Source organism: Lissotriton vulgaris, chromosome 3_1 (genome assembly GCF_964263255.1).
Source record: "Lissotriton vulgaris chromosome 3_1, aLisVul1.2, whole genome shotgun sequence".
Taxonomy (NCBI): Eukaryota; Metazoa; Chordata; class Amphibia; order Caudata; family Salamandridae; genus Lissotriton; species Lissotriton vulgaris.
In genome coordinates, this window is record NC_141689.1 from 1,139,389,674 (window position 1) to 1,139,410,659 (window position 20,986).

Below are 20,986 nucleotides of genomic sequence, written 5' to 3' on the forward strand. Positions count from 1 at the left end.
TCGGTTTCGGATTCAACATTTAGAATCATGAGGTTAAGTGTAAAATTTCCTAATCCATATACTTCATTTTCTAGATCAGTCCCTGTCCTTCTGGGAAGTCCCTCTTTGTCAGGATAACACATTTTATGCAGAACTGTGTTCAGGTTTCCCCATACCCAGTTACCCTGATAAACTACGGAATTTGAATCTAAGGCATTAATTAAACTGAACCAGGCTCCACATGAACCATTATGTGTGAACGGGTACGGGAAGAGGGGCAGAACTCCCTTGTATTTCTGGTAGGGAGGGAGTCGGCCACATATCCAACAGTTTGTAGCGTTGCTGGTCTGATGCGAGTGGTGTAACATACTAATGAATGTATTGTTGCGCAGCGCAAGTCGGTAGGACAATTCATGAAGGGGTAACTCACTAAAAGAATGCTCAGCAGTGTCATTAGAAGAAGAATGTGCACGTGTAGCAATAGGAAAGTATATATGTAGAATTACACTTGTGACAATAATCGTTAGACTTAAAGAAAACATAATCCATAAGGTAACAATACAGTAACTTTTGAGAGATTTGCAGTATCGTTGCTTCTTGATCTGTTTCTCTCTATCTCTCTCTCTATTGGGGTCTAGGGGATACATGTCAGAAACTATTTAACCGATTCACCTAGGGGAGGACTTAAACAATTAAACTGTCTGACTTGCTAGACCGCAATTTCAACTTGTACTCCTCTTGCGGAGTTTTCTCTACCATGGGAGGTTTAAAGTCACTAGAATCTGGGCAGTCCTTTGAGGGGGCGGAAGAGTCAGTTTCTGGCAGCAGCAGTTCATTACATTTTTTGACGTGGCTTGTATGTATCCACCCTTTTCTGCCCTCCACCTTGATCGCAGTCCTCGTGGTTAGAAGGACGAGCTTCGGCTCCTGCCAACGGGGCTCCAGCGGACTCCTCCTGTCGAAATTTCGTATCAGCACAGTATCTCCAGGACGGACATCGTGTGGCTTCACGTCAGTGTTGTCGGGAAAAGCTGCGGCAACCTGTGAACGACATGATTGGAGTGCAGACATCAAGGAGGCAAGGTAATCTGTCAGCATATTACAATCAACATCGGTTATTTTCTTAGGCATGGGCGTCCCCCACATATTTGGTGGCCTGCCGAAGACCACCTCATACGGGGATAGCCCTGATCTCGAATGAGGAACCATCCTCATATAGAACAGTGCAACTGGCAAGGCGACTATCCAGTCGACCCCTTTCTCTTTACAAACTTTAGCAAGACGGGTTTTCAGTGTCTGATTATGTCTCTCTACAAGGCCAGCTGCTTCGGGGTGTCGGACGCAATGGAATTTCCACTGATATCCTAGCAGGAGTGAAACCTGCTTCATGAGCTCGGACGAGAATGGCTGTCCGTTATCTGAGTATACGATACGAGGCAAGCCGTACCGTGGGAAGAATTCTCGAACCAGCTGCTTGGCAGTGGTCGGGGCGGTGTAGTCTGGGACTGGATATGCTTCTGTCCAACGGGAAAGTGCACAAACAACTACGAGGACGTACTTGAATCCTCGACAACGTTCCATCTGGATATAATCCATCTGGAGGACTTCAAAAGGGTGATCGGGAGGATGAAATCCACCTTGCTCTACAGGGACGCTTTTACCTGGATTGAACTGACAACAGATCATGCAAGTACGCACTTTCTGTTTTGCTGCTGCTCGTAAATGTTTGTTGTACCAGAGATTCTGTAAACTGTCTAACATGGCTTTTTCTCCCAGGTGTGCTGGACTATGTGCTGTATTTATTATGACTTGAACCATAGAGTCGGGGAGAAACCATGTACATTTTCCCTTCGTCATCCAACCCTGATCTGTCTGGACCCTCCTAGCTCAGTCCATTTCTTGATTTCGTCTGGAGTAGCGTGTGTCTGAATATCGATTACATCTAGTGTGGGATCCCTAACTGTCATACAATGTGTCGGTACTATTGTCTTTGTCACATCAGTTGCCTGGGTGTGAGTCAATGCGGTATGTTTTGCTGTTTGGTCTGCCAGGTCGTTACCCTGGGAAATAGAGTCAGTAACTTTAGTATGTGCTTTACACTTCATGATGGATATGCCTGAAGGCAGATGTATTGCTTCTAACAGTGCTTGAATGAGCGGACCGTGTTGGATCTTGGCACCGTGAGAGGTCAAGAAACCTCGTTCTTGCCATAACATTCCGAAGTCGTGTACAACTCCGAAAGCATAACGTGAATCTGTGTATATGTTAACATTTCTGTTCTTGGCTAGTATACAGGCTAGAGTCAGAGCGATAAGCTCTGCTGCTTGAGCGGACAGTGTATCAATACGGTGTGTTTCTTTGACTTCAGTTTCGGTGGTCACTGCATATGCGGCCACTAATTCTCCTGTGCTTGTTCTCAGACATGAACCGTCCACGTAAAGTGTCAGGTCGGGATTTGTCAGTGCAACATCTGTTAAGTCTCGTCGGGGTTTTGTTACTGCATTAATGATTTCTATACAATCATGCGGGGTTGAATCTGTCATAACCGATGGTAACAACGTGGCAGGATTTAGAATGTTACAACGTCTGATTTCTATGTGTGGCTGGAATAGTGTCAGTTCATAACCTGTCAGTCGTGCTATAGTCAGGTGTTGAGTCTGTGTTCGGTTTAGAAGGACTTCTACAGAATGTGGAACTTGTACTGTCAACTGGTGTCCTAATACTATTGAATCGCTTTGTCTGATTGCTAGGGCTGTTGCTGCGACTGATTTCAAGCATGCAGGCAGGGCCTGGGCCACTGGATCTAATGTACTTGAAAAATAAGCGCAAGGCTTATGTGAACCTGCTTGATCTTGTGTGAGGACAGACAATGCTGTACCATCACGTTCTGTAACAAAAAGTGTAAAAGGTTTGCTGTAACATGGTGTCGCTAGAACTGGTGCTTGACATAAGGCTTTCTTTAATTCCTCAAAAGCCTGTGTATGTTCCTGAGTCCAAGGGAGGACAGTCGAAGTCGCTGCCTCCTGTGTTGTCAACTGTATCAGTGGTTTAGCTAGAAATGCATACTGAGGAATCCATTGTCTGCAGTACGAGGTGAGGCCTATAAAGGCCCGCACTTCCTTTTGTGTCTTGGGTTGTGGTAACTGTACGATTAACTGAATGCGATCAGGTGTGAGCTGTCTCCCCCACTTGTTCAGCAAGTGCCCAAGGTACACTACTTGCTGAACACAGAATTGCAGCTTCGAAGGAGACACCTTGTGTCCCTTGTCAGCCAGAAAGTGTAAAACTGTCAGCGATGCTTGTTCACATTCGGGTTCACTTCGTGCGGTGATCAGCAGATCATCGACGTACTGGAGTAAGGCAGTGTTAACTGGCATTTGGATACAGTCAAGTTGTCTTTTCAGTGCTTGGCTATAGATGCTGGGGCTTTCTGTGAATCCTTGAGGTGCGCGTGAAAATTTGAAGCTTCGGCCATTTAAACTGAATCCGAAGAGATATTGGCTCTCTGGATCAATGGGTACACTGAAGAAGGCGTTCTTGAGGTCAATTACAGTAAAGAACGTCGCTTCTGAATCAATAGCAGTCAATAAGGATGATATATCGGGAACCACAGGATACTGTGGTACAATGCATTTGTTCAGTTCTCGTAAATCAATCACCAGCCGATATACTGGCGGTGCATTGGGATCAGTACGTTTAAGAATCGGAATGATAGGGGAATTACAGATATTGGAGTCGGTCTCTACGACCACTCCTTGGGCAATGAGCTCTTCAATGATTTCCAGTAAAGCCGCTACAGCATCAGGCGGTAACTTGTATTGTCTGATTCGGGGTAAAACAACTCCTTGTTTGAGTGTAGCACGGTATGGTGTAATGTGCATACAACCTACATCGGTTGGGCCTTGTGCCCACAGGTGTTTCGGTACATTTTTCAATCTGACATCAAACTCTCGTAATACATAGTGACCCTTAAAGTCACGTAGGAAAAGTCTGACTCCCTCCGGAGAACAGCATATTATAGCTCCTAGAGCTTTCAGTGTCTTGATACCTAATAAGTTTTCTGGACATGACTTTGTGAGTAACAGGTCTGTAACACGTGATAATGGACCTACTGCTAGGGAAACGGGTTCTGATACTTCATTTACAATAGGCTGTCCTGAAAAACCAAGGGAAACATTCTGTGAGCCTGAGAGGGGTGCCCCTGGAACTTCGTCGTGACTTATTGTGGTGCGACTTGCCCCTGTGTCAATTAGAAACTTTCTGTCTTTTCCTAATACTTGACTATGTACATAAGGACCCTCTTGATCTACAGGAATCTCAATAAGAGGCAAGCCAACCTCCCTCTCTAGGCTATTTCATGTGTATCGCTGATAATCGGGATAATCAGATTGGGCATACTGGTACATCTGCTGCGAAACTTGCTGGGTCGCGGCAATGGGCTGTGGCTGTGGTACCGCTACGGTCTGCGCTGTATGTGGGGAAGCATGCATAGGCTGTATATTCTGCGAAGTCTGTTGCTGGACCTGGTCTTGTCGAGGCTGACGCGGTCTTTCTTTAGTTTTACCTGTTGCTATATTGTGTTTCAGGACTGGACATTCGTTTACATAGTGGCCTGGCTGCTTGCAATAGTTGCATGTTCCTTTAACAGGAGCTGCTGAATTACTTGTCTGGGTCACACCCTTTTTCTGACCGTCAGCTGGGACTGACTGGGCAGCTAGCATTTTCATTTTCGTGTCTTTCATACGTCTATGTTCATGTTCTTGCTCTTCTCTAATTCTGTTCTGGTGATATTGTAACATTTGTAACATCTGAGATGGCGTATTTGCTTGCCATGTACTTTCGACTTTATATACACGATTCTTAACCTGTGTCAGGGAATTCTCGACTAATTTGCTTACAAAAAGGTGTGGGTATGACTCGCTGCTTGGTTTCAGGCCACTATTAATAATAAAACATTTCTCGAATCTTGAATAAAAATCGCTAGTGTCTTCATCGTGTTTCTGTTTACAGGCTGAGATCGCGTCCCAGTCTTCCTTTTTAGTTGTCAGTAATCTTGGCAGAACCTGTACTATTAAACCTGGTAATGCTTTAGCTTTGTCCCCAAGGCCTAGCCCTGGAGTACGACCTTTTTCCTCGTCTTCTATTTCAGTCCAAATAATCTTTTTGTCTCCCACCTCCCATTCTTTTTCCTTTAGTTTCTCGTAAATACCCGTGGGCAGCAGTACTTTTAACAATTTCATAATATCCGTATACGTGTACTCTCCCATGAGTAACATGTCCTTAAGTTCTCGGTGAAAACCTGCAGGGTCTTTATCGTGACAGGGCACTAGTTTCTTCATTTCTAATAATTCCAACTTTGTTAAAGGTGTGTACACAAACACACGTCGTAGGGTATTATCGGCATTCATAACTGGGTGTACTTCTCGTAAAGGATTCTGCCTGTCAAAATGAAACATTTCTTTTCTTTCTGGGGGCGGAGCTGGAACGTATTGTGGGCCTAAGAAAGCGTTATATCTGTGCCGTTGTTCTAGAATTATTTGAATTAACTTGGTACTGAGGCCTCTCCATCTATTCATAAGCAGTGCTTCTAATGTATCAGGTAAAGGACCTGGATCAGAATGTTGATGTCTGTATAACGTGATGAGATGCTGAATCATGTACATACCAGCTAATTTCTGCTCGTCTGGGGAAAGGTTCAAAAATTTCTGCGCTACTGTATCATCATTATATGTGCTAGGATTGTCAGCCCATAGTACTGCTGACCGGGCTAGTTCTTGTTCATCCATAGAATTGAGTACATGGTACCCCATTCGTTCTTGAAGAATTTTATCAGTAGCCTGTAACAGATATTCAGGAGAACTTGTTTTCGAGATGCCAGAGAGAAAAACTCTCTTGCTTTCTGGGCGAATGCCTTTCTTAAGGTAATTTCCCTTACCTACATATGCTATTATTCCTTTAGCCGAGTCTTGTTCCTCTGGTTCGTCCTCCTCGGAGGAGTTATTCCTGTCACTATCTCTTTCCTTTTCTTGTTCCTTTCTTTCGTGTATTTCTATTACTTCTTTCCTGATCTTTTTATACATACTTGCTATACAATTCTGTTTGTCGTGTTTTCCATCGGCTATATTCTGACCCCACTTGTTTAGTGCATCCATCTCGTCCTGGTCTACCCCAGGCCTGTCTCGTTCTCTTATTAAACAGTTTATGAAGAAGCGTAATATACAACCTTGAGTGTCAATTTTCTGGTGAGCCAGGGCCTCTTTAATACTTTCAGGACCTTCCCCAGTCTGGATAAAATGGTATATTCTATCCAGGTGTTCAGTCATTCCTGGGAACAACATTAAGTAATCTGTAACTTTTCGTAAGCGTAGAGATGCTAACAACATCCTGTCGTCTTTACCGGGTACTGGATCGTATCTGCAAATTGGAAGGGGTTCCTTAAGCATGTCGAAACTTGGTGTTCGGGGTGTACGGTTCTTTAATATGTCCCTTATGTTTAACCTATGTGTTTGTGGCGGGGTCTGGTGACCTCCTGTCGCACCTCCTGAGGCGGAGGCTTGAGCATGACTTGTCTGTGGAGTCTGTGTAAGTAACTGAACTGGTATTTTACCGGGATCAGGCCCAAACGGATTCAGTGTAATCATCTTAGGTGTTGGAAGTGGTGGAGGAACAGGTGGAACAGGATTTCGGGCAGGTGAACTCTGTTGCGGTACGGGTTGGGCATTGTCTCGGGGTGGGTTGCCACCACCGTCAGTAGGTGGTACGTTAGTACGTGAATTGGTGTAAGCGGGAGCTACATCGTCTAGATAGGAGGCAAGGAATATGTCTTTTGTGGTCCTGTGGCTTACTTTAGTCGGAACCAATGGTGGCGGCAGATCTTTCGGTATTTCTGGAGTGTCCTTAGGCGGACCCTCGGTCACTAAATATATGCCATTGGCAAGAGTGTTTCGCATGCGGTCTACTTGTTCTGCTTTTACTCGGATACCTTCAATAACTAGTTCGTTCTCTCGGACTTCATCTGACTCTTCTCTATGTTTCTCAGCTTTTCGGAGTGCTTTTTCTGTACGCTTATGTGATTCTTTACGCCACAATTCTATGGCATCTTTCTGGGACTGTCTGGCTTTCTTTTTCCATAGCGCTTCCTCTACTCTCATGATGCACTCGGCATCCCATGTTCCGGTAGCTGGCCACCGGTGTCTCTCTTCTAGGTGCTTGGTATAATCGGCCCATAAATCTAGATACAGTATGGCATCTATGCCATGCTTATGGTACATAAAATTTCCGGGAGTATCCCTAGGGGGAATAGGAATTTCTTCCTCTAGTATCCCTTTCCTAGTTCCTATCTGTCTTAATTTATTGAAAAACTGCATTTTGTTACGTAGTGCTGGTCACTCGATACTTGTTTCTTACTCTGAGCACAGCTAGTTATACAAAAACACAGTAATATACGTCAAACAGTCACTCATACCACGACATTTATCACATGAAACATTTGAACACATATGAACTACCCTTGAGTTTCAGAAGAACGAGAACAAAAAAATTGAAAACCTTGAATACTTTATGTACTGCTAAACAGCACAGATACACTGTCTAAAACAGTGCAGACCGTGTTTGTGTACCCAAACCCGTCTTTACCGGATACATAATAATGCACCCGTCTAGATGCGTCCCCAGCAACGGTACTCACCGGGAAGCACGGAACAGAAGGCCTCGGAAAACTCGACTGGACTGAACCGGACTGGACTCGACTCGATACGTGGATACTTCGGAACTGGTGGGCCTCTTGACACCTCGGACCTTGCTTCTTTCGGCTAGGCTCTGGTCGGGATCCTCCGCACTCCTCACCGCCTCGTCTGGGTGCTGATCGCAGTCTCCGTCACCTCCGTGGGCCTGAGGGAGATACAGGAAATCCTGCGGGTACGCGTAAGTGTCCGTCTCGACTGTGGCAGGGGGCCAAGGCTGCAACGCACCAACCGGCGCGTGGGGTGGGGGAGGGGTCCCTATTCGGGCGCCAGATTAATGTGGTAAATATTAAATTACCGTCCTAATTTCTATGCAGGTAAGTATTTAGAATAAAATAACTCAATCGGAAAGAAAGACGCAGAGTCCGTGGTGTTAGAGTTCTTAGGGGTTTTATTCCTTCAAAAGGAATGGTTCTAGAACCGGATATCGGATTCCTGACACCACTGGGGTTCAGGAAGGGATAGAGCATACTTTATTGACAATACACAACTTTTATACTTAATGCACATAATGAAAATCAATGCAGAAGGCGTAACAGCTGAGAGAAACAAGATAAGAACACACACGTGTTAGCAATACGTAATCAGAAGGCGTGAACTAGGGCGTGTACAGAGGTGTGTGTTAGAAGACGTCATATGAAAGTGTCACAAGAGTGTGGGTACATAGCAGAATCTTGCAATGTCAGCAGAAATCTGAAGTCGGGATGCGCGCGCAGCTGCATGACGTGTGACTGACGTAAAGCTGGAGGGTGCAGGGGACTTGACATTTACACTAGAGGAAAGAGACAGAAGTCTGGCATGTCAGATCAACTCGTTCCTATATCATATCTGATATCTGTTGTTTGGGAACCATATTATCTAGAAGGAAAGGTCTCTTGGGCAGAGGCTATCCTATACTGACTATGAATGCGTGCATATGTGCCTACGTGTCTATGTGTAAAGCAAGGGGCCATGGGCCTACCATGGTGACGGGAGCTATGAATTACTTGCATGGAGACAGAGAGGCCGGGCCCTTTGCTCTGCAGCCGGAGATTTGTTTATCTATTCTGCTGGACTGGAATGTGTTTTCGGGAAGCTAAGCTTGGCTATACTGATAGCATGAAGGTAAAATACTGTCTTTGGCAGGCAGGCAGGCCGAGCCAGGCTCCGCTCGCCTCGCAGGGAGTAGGACAGAGTTCACGGGTGGGGGCATCCCACGTTGCAGTTTCAGGAGGCAGAGATGCTTTTGGAAAGAGGCTTGATGACAGAAAACAGGGCCTAGCTCGCACAGAGCCAGGAATACGTGAAAGTGCACCATACAAAGACGGTGGCAAGGCATATTTAGGAACGGAATATCCGACCCATTCAGGGTGGATCTGAAAGAAGACAGGTTAACGTTGGACGCAAATGTGGTTGCGTCTTCATAGCTGGCACAGGAGGGAAGTTACATGCACTTTAAGCTCGTACATGGAGACGATGGGGTACACGTTAGGGAACATTTCTTGACCATAAAATTTATATTTCCTCAAGAGCGGCAGACCTTGATGCAGAGCGCTGGCCAGGGACCAGGGTTCGATTCCCGCCTCGGCGGGATCAGGCTTAAATTCCTCTGACCGGATATTCTCGCCTCAGTGCCGAATCTAAGCATGGGCCCCACGCTGCAACTCTGGGCAATAGCTTGCTTAGTCTCCACAACGGCCCCCGATACACAAGGGATGCCTGGTTTCACCATGGGATGCCCAGGAGTGGACACCTCACAAGGAAAAGCCAGGAGGGGTTCCCTTGTGGTAGGAGTACAAGCGCCGAGATGCTTACGGGTTACTGTTCACGCTATACAAATACAACACATTTACATTTACATTTACATTTACTAGGAACCTCGGGTAAAAGGGTAGCAGCCCAGGCCTCCAATTCATGGAGGATTGCCAATACACAAGCTTTGCTAGCTTGTTACGACAGGGCACATTACGACCAGCTTGAAAGCTTAATGCAACACCTACCTGAGCCTTTTAAAGCCCAAGCTGATGACCTCATACAGGAGGGAAAGTTAATCACAAACGCCTCCATCAAATGTGCGCTTGATGCAGCAGACACCGCAGCCAGGTCTATTAACACTAGTGTTTTACTAAGGCGACATGCATGGCTGCGTATTTCAGGCTTTAAGAATGAGGTGCAGTCCACCATCCTTAATCAGCCAGTCAACCAAGACTTCCTTTTTGGCCCTGCTGTTGACACCATTTTAGATAAAATGAAAAAGGACACAGAAACTGCAAAGTCAATGGGAGCATTGCAGTTTCAGCAACACAGAAGTTCTTTCAACGCTCCTCATACAGGGCAGCTACAGGAGGCAATACCTCCCAAACATCATCATCATACAAAGGCAACACACAATATTCCTTTACCAAAAACTCCAACAGAGGAGATTATCGGGGAAACAATAATAAGGGAAGAGGACGTGGAGGCAAGAACACCAGAGCCTCCACTACCACAAAAAAGTGACTTCATCACGCTACCTCCGGACCACCTAACACCGGTCGGAGGCAGACTCCAACAATTCCTACCTGTCTGGAACGCAATTACCACGGACAGGTGGGTGAGACAAATTATCCAGAATGGTTATTGCCTGGAACTCACTTCTACCCCCCAAACATACCACCCAGACACCGTCCTATGTCCAAAGAACACATCACCCTGCTACAACAAGAGGTGAAATGCATGCTGGAAAGGGGGGGCCATAGAGCCAGTCCCTTTCCAACATCAAGGGACATGAGTATATTCCCTATACTTCCTTATTCCCAAGAAGGACGGTTCCCTCAGACCAATATTGGACCTCAGACCCCTAAATCAATACATACTGTCAGAGCACTTCCATATGATCACACTACAGCAAGTGCTCCCACTACTACAGCAAGGAGACTTCCTAGCAACACTGGACCTCAAGGATGTGTATTTTCAAATACCCATCCATCCAGCTCACAGAAAATATCTCAGGTTCACAATAGAAGTTCAACACTACCAATTCAAGGTCTTGCCCTTCGGGGTAACCACAGCTCCAAGAGTGTTTACAAAATGCTTAGCGACAGTAGCAGCACATCTCAGGAGACAACACATTCATGTGTTCCCACACCTGGACGATTGGCTAATACAAGCAAAATCGTACCAACAATGTGCAGAAAACACGTCCCAAACACTGCAGCTGCTACACAGCCTAGGCTTCTTGATAAACTACCCAAAATCGAATCTGCAACCATCCCACATACAACAATATCTGGGAGCCACTATAGATAAAGGCATACCCAAATTCAGCGAGGATAGCCAGCATGCAGATGCTCATTCGCAAATTTCAGCCACAACACTCTCTGCCAGCTCGAGTCTTCATGCAGCTCATAGGCATGATGGCCTCCTGCATATTCATTCTCCCCCGTGCCAGACTTCAAATGCGTCCATTGCAGGAATGCCAAGCAAGGCAATGGAACCAGGCTCAAGGACAAATAAAAGACCTAGTGTTGGCAGACATTCGCTCTCACAACTCTCTGCAGTGGTGGAACCCACAAAACCTTTCCAAGGGGCGACTGTTCCAAGAGCCGGTTCCACAACTAGTACTAACAGCGGACGCATCACTGATAGGCTGGGAATCCCACCTCCTTCACTACACAGTACAAGGGCTCTGGACAACCAAGCAAAAGAAACTGCATATCAACCAACTAGAGTTGTTGGCGATATTTCTAGCCCTGAAAGCATTCCAGAAATACTTGTACAGCAAGACTGTGTTGATCCGGACCGACAACATGACCGCAATGTACTATATCCAGAAACAGGGAGGAACACACTCTCCACAGCTGTCCCACTTGGCACAAAGCATATGGAAGTGGGTAATTCCAAAAGACACCTTTCTCCTAGCAGAACACCTTCCAGGGAAAGACAATCAGATAGCAGACCTGCTCAGCAGGCACAGCCAACAACTACACGAATGGGAGATTCACCCCCAAGTTCTCCAACCAAAACTCGTAATGCCAGTACTTTGCCGCCAGGTTCCCACATCCATTGTCACAGGGCAATGCGATATGGATGATCTGGTCAGGCAGATTTGCGTACGCTTTTCTCCCAGCACCACTGATTCCGCTGGTGGCACGCAAACTGCGGCAACAGTCACTCACGCTAATCCTAGTTGCTCCCACATAGGCGATACAACCATGGTACACAACGTTCCTGGAGCTTTCAGTAGTTCTTCATCAAATGCTGTGCCTCGCACCCCATCTTCTAACTCAGAACCATGGAGAAATCAGGCACCCAGATCCCAATCAAATGAACCTAGCGATCTGGCTCCTGAAGTCGTAGAGTTAGGATACCTTAACTTGCCTCATGATTGCATGAACATTATCAAGGAGGCAAGACGGCCAACTACTAGAGCATGCTATGCAGCTAAATGGAAAAGATTAGTTATTTACTGCAACAATAACCAAATCAACCCATTAGATGCTTCCATACAAAACATTATATGTTACCTGCTGCATCTTCAAAGATGCAACCTAGCATACTCTTCAATAAGGCTACATCTAGCTGCTATAGCAGCATACCTTCAAAACAGGCAACACCTCTCACTGTTTAGAGTACCAGCAATCAAGGCTTTTATGGAGGGCCTTAAAAGTGTGATCCCTCCAAGACACCCTCCTTCCCCAGTCTGGAATTTAAATATAGTACTTACCAGACTTATGGGACCTCCTTTCGAACCTCTACACTCGTGCGAACTGCAATTCTTAACATGGAAGGAGGCTTTCTTGATTGCCATTACCTCACTCAGGCGAGTTAGCGAATTACAAGCACTAACAATTCAAGAGCCTTTCATGCAAGTACATGCTAACATGGTAGTTCTTAGAACAAACCCTAATTTTATGCCAAAAGTTGTATCAAATTTCCATATTAACCAATCAATAGTATTCTTTCAAAATCCACAGTCCGTAGCTGAAAGAGCCCTACACACACTGGATGTCAAGAGAGCTCTGCTTTACTATGTGGACAGAACTAAATCATTTAGAAAGACACAGCAACTATTTGTTGCTTTTTCACCTCAACATAAAGGGAATCCAATATCAAAGTCAGGAATAGCCAGATGGATAGTTAAATGCATTCAAATATGCTATCAAAAAGCCAAACACACTTTAACCATCCCCCCAAGAGCACACTCTACAAGAAAAATGGGGGCATTCATGGCTTTCCTATTGAATATTCCTCTTGAAGACCTATGTAGGGCAGCCACATGGACTACCATACACACTTTCACAAAACACTACTGTGTAGACGTGCAAGCAAAGCAGCAAGCTGCTGTAGGCCATGCTGTCCTAAAAACTCTTTTTCAAACTGCTGCAGCTGGCACAGGTAACCACCGCTAGAGGAGATACTGCTATACAGTCTTTGCACAGATATGAATTCAGCAGGCCACATGCCTCGAACGGAATATGTTACTTACCAGTATACATCTGTTCTTGGCATGTAGGGCTGCTGACATTCATATCGCCCGCCCTCCTCCCCGGTGCCTGTCGCAGCTGCAGCATTATCTTTTGCAGGGCCATCTCTTACTTTACTATCTCCATCTCTGCCACAATGGCGAAAAACAATCTGAGGATGGAGAAGATGCCCATGTGCACTGTAGTCCAGGGGAGGAGTCACCTATCTCGTGATACTTCGAAGACTCTTCCAGGACAACAATGTGCAATCATCCGGACCCAACACTAGGCGGCGATCTATGCACAGATATGAATGTCAGCAGCCCTACATGCCAAGAACAGATGCATACTGGTAAGTAGCATATTCCTTTTTGCCCACTATACCACCACAGAAAAGAACCAGCCATATGGAAACCAGCTTTAGTCATGCAATAATAGGAACAGTCCAGCACAAACTACTGGGCTAGGCGAGCAGAAACAACCCTAGGCCGCTTTCAGCCTATTTGATCTTGGCCACTAGGGTGTAGAAGAGTCCTAAGGCTAAGTTTAATTTAAGCAATCCACTCATGACTTTTTTGTTTTCCTCAGTGCAATTCCATGAGTGTGACAGGTGTCCCCGAACACAAGTCCTTTGCTCATAGCTCCATAGAACTAAGCTGCATCTTATCGAGAAGGCCCAAAGTAAGCTAAGTGGACAATTTTGTGGGGAGAAATTAATGTAAATGTGCTCACTATCTTTTCATTCCTGACCACATCCTTACCACATAGGGATAAAAATACCCATTGTTGAAGACCACTCCCCAACTCAGTGCCTTATTTTACATGTTGATGGGCTGGTTTGTGCACTAAGACTGTATCTCATTGTACATACCCTGTCTTTCAACAGTACTTCTCTCCACCCACAAGCAATTATCTAGCTACTTTCATGTCCAATGCTATACCTAGCATTGCAAAAATATAATTTCAGATAAGTGTGAGAAGAGCACAGGCCCTTACAAATGCAAAATGGCCACCTGGTAAGCAGCTCCACTTGTAGCTACTCTTCATAGTAGCCTAATCCTCCCTTTTTTATTTTGTTCTCTGCCTATTCAGAATTTTCAAATATCAAACCTCACTAACTACATAGGCCAAAGGTATTTCCAGCATAATGGCCAGTCACCTCTCACATTGCCAGGGTCTATACTTATTTTTCATGTTACCATCGCTTCCCCCACACTTCTGTTTTTCACCTCCATATCGTCTACTGTTCAGGTCAGCCACGTCTCATCTCTCTTTTGTGGTATTGTTACAGCAAGTAATATCTCCTGCGACCCTGTCTCTTGTCTGCCCAATCTCACTTAACCTACTTCCCAGGTCAGTGCAGTTAACATCATTTGTTGGAGTCTTTCCCAACTGTCACCTTCTACTCTTTATGCCTTTGAAAGTACCCCACAATCTGTTTTTACTAGTAATGACCAACTGGCTTAATTGTGTATTAGACTCATTCTCACACCTATCGAGTCAGTTCCTCATGGCAAAAGCTGCAACAACCATGTGATGCAGCTCTGTCCCTCTTGCTATTACTTGCCTGGTTCTTCCACCTTCAACCTCAGCCTAATGTCCCTCTGTCAATGAAGCCCAGTACTTACTTTGACTCCTCCCTTAGACCCAATCCATCCAAGTAGTTTCCAGAAGTCCTCAAAGCCACCATCAACAGCATTTAGTCCATATTTTTCTCACTCGCACAGTCCACCAACCCCACAGTTTCATACTCCCAATCGAGTCTGCATTATCTGTCTGTATCCTGCCTTTGTCAGGCTCTTTTTGTCCTACTCTACACCCCTGTTGAACCACTTTTTGATTATAATGGAAGCTGACATTGGTACATTGCACAAGATCACAGCACTGGATGAGGATTTGGATGCAAAGATGGCGACAGGCTTGCTTCACCGATCAGGTCCATATATAGACTGGAGGAGGGGTGCTCAGCTCCTTAAATGTACGCTGGCTTCAATGGCACTCTCATAGGTATGTTGAAATTGCTGCATTCAGGACTGCATTGGGTCTTTCTAAGCTGTAGCCACAAAAAGTTGTTCCCTTATGGTAAGTACCTCAAATATAGTTTTCTGCATGTCTACACTTGACAAGCTATTGGTACAGTGATCAAGATGACCCAGTGCCGTGCTGCTAGCTGCAGTGACTCCGGTCACGCTGCAAGGTGGGAATTCAGTTCGATAGTTTGAACAGTCACTGGGATGAAAAATTATCTAGCTTCAACATTTATTTATTTATTTTAGAAGCTTGTAAAGGGCGCGGCTACCCCCAACGGGTGTGTCCTCGCGCTGCAGACGAACGGCAGCCAGAGGAATTCAGTGAGAGCTAGATCATGGAGAAGAGCCAGGTCTTCAGTTTCCTCCGAAACAGAGGCTCAGATGTAGTAAATCTAAGTTCCATCGGTAGTTGATTCCAAAGTTTGGATGTGACCACAGCAAAGGTCCGACCTCCAGTGCGTGCAAGACGAAAACGTGGGTCATGCATCAGGCGCAGATGATTTGATCTGAGGTCACGTGCCGATTGTGTCATTTTAAGTCTATGTCTCAAGTATGCAGGGCCTCGTCCGTTGAGAGCTCCAAAGGCAAGGACCAGGACCTTGAACTGTATGCGGTACCTCACTGGTAGCCAGTGCAGTTTAGCCAAGTGGGGTGTAATGGAGTGGCGATAAGGAATATTACAAATCAGCCTGACCACTGAATACTGCACTGTCTGGAGACGGTTAATAAGATACGCCAGGGCTCCTACATATAGACTATTTGCGTAGTCCAAGTGGGACGTACTTAGGGCATGAACCACCGTTCTCTGTGAATTAAGTGGGAGGAAAGGAACGATTTTTTAATCATTCGAAGCTTTCCAAAGCAAGATGCCGAAACTTTACTGATTTGGGTTTTACAGGATAAAGCTGTATCAAATTGGAAACCCAAATTACGATCAGCTTGGACAGGTTCCGGGGGGGGGGGGGGGGGGGGGGGTTGATTGGGTCGGGGGGGGTTAAGTTCAGACGGCCACCAAGCATTGCCTGGAATTGGAAATTTCTGATTTAAAAAATAAGACCTCCGTTTTATCAGTATTCAGTTTTAGATTGTTGGAGGACATCCAGGAGGCGATGTTCACCAGGCAGTGGCGGAAATTAACCATGGAGCTATCAGAGTGGTCTTTAAAAGAAAACACAAGCTGAGTATCATCAGCGTAAAAGACCACTCTGACGCCCCAAGATTCGACCACTTTTGCTAGCGGAGTCAGATATACGTTAAATAAAAGGGGGCTGAGTGCAGAGCCCTGCGGGACCCCCCCAAGTCAATGGTTTCTCCGTGGAGACAAACGGCCTGAGGAAGACCTGTTGAGTTCTGTCCATCAAGAAGGATTTCACCCAAGCAAGCGTGGTCCCTCCTATGCCCACCTCACGGAGACGATCCAACAGGATATCATGCGAGATAGTATCGAATGCTGCGGATAGGTCGAGGAGGACCAACATGGCCTCCTCTCCCCTATCCACACACTCGCGAATTGACTCAGACACTTCCAGTAGGGCCGACTCTGTACTGAAGTCTGGCCTAAAACCTGACTGGGTGTCATGTAGCAACTGGTTAGATTCTAGGTATTCGGATAGTTGCTCCTGTACTGCCTTCTCCAAAACCTTTGCTGGCTTGGGGAGTAGTGAGATAGGGTGGTAGTTACTGAAACATAGTGGATCAGCATCTGCTATTTTTTAAATCGGTAACAACATTGCATGTTTCCACAGAGAGGGGAAAAGGCCAGATTGCAGAGAGGTATTCCATATTTCTAATAAAGGATTAACCCGTAACGGGGCCATATCACTCCGAGTCTGAGCCGGGGCCGGGTCAAGCGGGGAGCATGATTTTCATTTTAGGAGCAGAGACAGAGCATATTCTTTGGTCAAGGGCTTAAATGAGGTAAGCACTTCATCATAAGTCATACCATTATCTACAGTAATCGCTGTACGGTTCTGATTGTTGCCGTGATGGTTAGCGATCTTCTCGTAGAAAAAACCTGACAAACCATCACAGAGCAATTGACTCGGGGCAGCGGAGCCGGCCAAGGCAGGGGGGTTAGCAAAATCTTTAACAATGTTAAAAAGGGTCTTAGTTGAATTTTTTGCCATTTTTATTTTTTCTTCAAAGTGATCTTTCATAGTGCTGCGCTTGAGTTTATGGAACTCTTTAAGAGCCGATCTGTAGAGGGTTTTGGCCGCCGGGTCGTACGTCCGGCGCCAAGCACGCTCCAGTTTTCTTACATCCGCTTCTGTTCTCCCGTAATTCCACTGAGAACCAGGGAGCCGAAGGTTTGTATCTTAGGGAGGTAAGGTACTGCATTGGCACAATTTGCTCAATAGCGGTGGAAAGATAATTGTTAAATTTAGATAACTCCGCATTAAGGTCACCCGACAGTGGGCCTGATCTACTCATATATGTTTGTTCCAAGGCCTTACATGTGACCTTATGCCCTTTTCTGCCCTGTTCTCTCATTTTGGATGCCAAATTGGGCGGCCTAGGTGAAGTCACTTCAAACGGGATCAAGAAGTGGTCAGACCACATGAGAGGCAGAGAAGGAAGCACCTTGAGGTCAGCCCAATTGGAAAAGATCAGATCAAGAGTGTGGCATGCTAAATGTGTAGGACCCCTGACACACTGGGTCAGATTCAAGCCTTGCATAGAGTCCAAAAGATTGTTGGCACGTAAGCAGCTGCTTACATCAACATGAAGGATAAAATCCCCTAATACGGTGAAATGGGGGTGTTTAAGTGACAGATCTGCAATCGCCGCCAACAAAGAGGCCATGGCGGATAGAGGGGTTACCGGAGGGTTATACACAAGGACACCCGAAAATATGGCAGAAGAAGCGTCTAAGATGGAAAAGTATAAGGGCTCTATGGACCCTACATTGGGAATTTTCCTGGTCGTGATCGTTAAGTGAGATAGTTGAATGACAGCAATTCCACCACCAGACTTCGGGACTTCACGATTTATGCCTGTTAGTTGATAGCCCGGGGGAATAGCCAAGGTGATGTCTGGATTAGAAGAATCCTTAATCCACGTCTCTGTGAGAGAGAGAGTAGATCCCAGGCCTTCGGCGAGAGCAACAGCCATATTTCACTTGAGTGACACGGCTGGGAGCGACAGTTCAATAGGCCGGCCGTGTAGGTTCTTATAGGTAAGGGAGGAGTAGGGACATTTACTAGTGAACAAGGGCATTTTTTTATGGCGATTAAGGAAAATGTGCAGTTGTTACATTTAAAATGGGGGAAACACGGCGCCGCAAGATTGCACCGTACCTGAGGAGTACAGGCCCCCTTGTTCATCGCCATAAGCTGAGATCTGGACCAGGGTCGCCTCTAAGTAGAGTGGCAACTGGCAGCGTGACTGGCCCTAGGCGCGAAACAGGCACGGACGGGCGCAGACGGGCTTGCCTTTGGCGCGCCATCGGCGCGCCCGCTGCTCGTGTCCGCTGCGCGTCGTGAAGACCATGGGCTTAAGAAGCCTAGCCCGCCCACCCCTGACTCCACCCACGAGCCCGGAAGTGAGGAAGATCCCAGAAGAACGCCCCTGCTACCTTCCACATCAATCAGGCAGCGCCTGCCGTGGAACGGGGTAGGGGGAATAGGACAGCAGGTGGGCAAAGTGCAAATTTAAAACAGTAGTGCACAATACAGCGCGATTTTAAAATTAGTTGACAAACCTAAAACGTTTGCCTTCAACTAAAAACGGAACATACAGTCCAGCAGCTAGCGCACAATCACCCCTCGAGGCAGCGCGCGTCCACTGCGCGACGTGAAGACCATGGGCTTAAGAAGCCTAGCCCGCCAACCCCTGACTCCACCCACGAACCCGGAAGTGAGGAAGATCCCAGAAGAACACCCCTGCTACCCTCCACATCAATCAGGCAGCGCCTGCGGTGGAACGGGGTAGGGGGAATAGGACAGCAGGTGGGGAAAGTGCAAATTCAAAACAGTAGTGCACAACACAGCGCGATTTTAAAATTAGTTGACAAACCTAAATCGTTTGCCTTCAACTAAAAACGGAACATACAGTCCAGCAGCTAGCGCACAATCACCCCTCGAGGCAGCACGCGTCCATTTGCTCTGTTACTGGCTTCACAGAGGTGCCATATACACAGAACCTTCATAGGAACTACCACTTCACCAACAACACTCACATTTCATCCATGTACTTCTATGTCCTGTTGACACATCCATTCCTTGTGAGACGGGATGGGTGCTTAGAGGATCAGAGACTGAATTAATTGGTGCTGTGGAGACCTTTTTTGCTTGTTAGTATTGGTACTATGTTATATGGGTAGAGGTCGAGGCGGAGTACTGTGCCTGGAGAACTGGCACAGTGCATCTTGAGATGGTGCAGTGCCCTTATTTCTCAAATGTATACCAAGTGATCTTTCTATATATTGGATGGAGACCTTCTTTAGCCTGTGTCTTGCATCCTTTGGCCTTACCTGACACTATCTCTCATGGCCTTACAGACCTTTGCAGGGTAGTTTTAGATATACATCATTGAATCTGATTTCTCAGTTGTACTCCGAAAACCCTTCAATGACTCTCTGCCTGGCAGCAATACCCCGGAGAGGACACTACCATCACTGCCAGTTCACAGCACCCCACGCTGATCCCCCTAAACAGATGATAACTTGTGATCTTACCACCGGTTGGCAGGTTTGAGGAGTAACCTGGTAATATAGCCATGCTATTGGCTAAACGTGGACAAATTAACAGCTCTGTCACACCACAGTAACATCCACCTTAGAACCACTCTGATAATTGCTACAAACTAACCCTGACACCCTCATGCGTTCAATACTGGACCACAATTGCCCACCTCAACTCTCATGTTTAGGTAGACCACACTTTACCACAGCTGAAAAGCCAAAAGCCAACAGACCTCACACAGAGCTGATTATTAGGATTTTTACTTCTATATATAATGTGCCCAGTGAGAATGTGTTTCATTACGTTAAGAATCGTTATTAGTGCTTTGCAAATGCCAGCAACATAACCTAAATTTGCATGTCATACCAAAGATTAATTTAAACCGTGTGCTGTCACGCCAGTAGCAGTTTTCCGACACGCCTCTGCTACTTTGACTCCTCACAGAATTTAGAACTTCTAGTTTATATTCCTGTACAATAACAATGCCTTCAACCTCCATCTAGTTCTTGGGTGTAATGCCTATGAGTAGCACTGTATTGCAGCGCATCTTTGCCTTGCCCTTCTTCTTTATGGTATTAATGGGACGAGATGTACAATGCTTCTCCTCTTATACCTATTCTGGGCTCAACGCCTCACCACTCTGCCTTGCTACTGGGCAAAATGTTAGTTGTGTAAAACACAAAGAACTTCTGTGTCATGAATGTGCCTTTCAAGCTTGTGTTCTGTTGGAGTTTTTAAATTTGTGGTTTCTCTGGAAATCTGTCCTTGAAGACCGATGCCAATATTTTCTTTTCAGTTTTTACATCTGTTGCCTTTGCATAATTAAAATAATTGCACAGACTTACTGTTTATTGCCTAACCCATGTTAAGTTTGGATCTAGGTACTCTGGACTAATTTGATGATTTGAAATGTTGGCGGGCAAAGTTAGTGTTTTGAATATGTCATTTGATGGAAAGCTTATGATGCTGAAAAATATGACATGCATTGTATTTTTAAATGGACATTCATGTTTGAAAACTAAAGAGGCTTGCAAACGGTGTAAAATGTCTTTCCTTAGCTGAAAACGTAGATGATAATTCACTTGCATTGTGCGTATGCATGAACATTCTGGTATACTAACACGTGCTGT

At 45.8% G+C, this 20,986-nt stretch overlaps 1 protein-coding gene across 3 annotated transcripts in view; it reads left to right on the plus strand.

Annotated features, from left to right (window-relative positions):
• The window catches only part of HERC3 (HECT and RLD domain containing E3 ubiquitin protein ligase 3), a 667,675-nt gene that overhangs the window by 299,331 nt on the left and 347,358 nt on the right, over positions 1 to 20,986 (plus strand). The window lies entirely within an intron of this gene.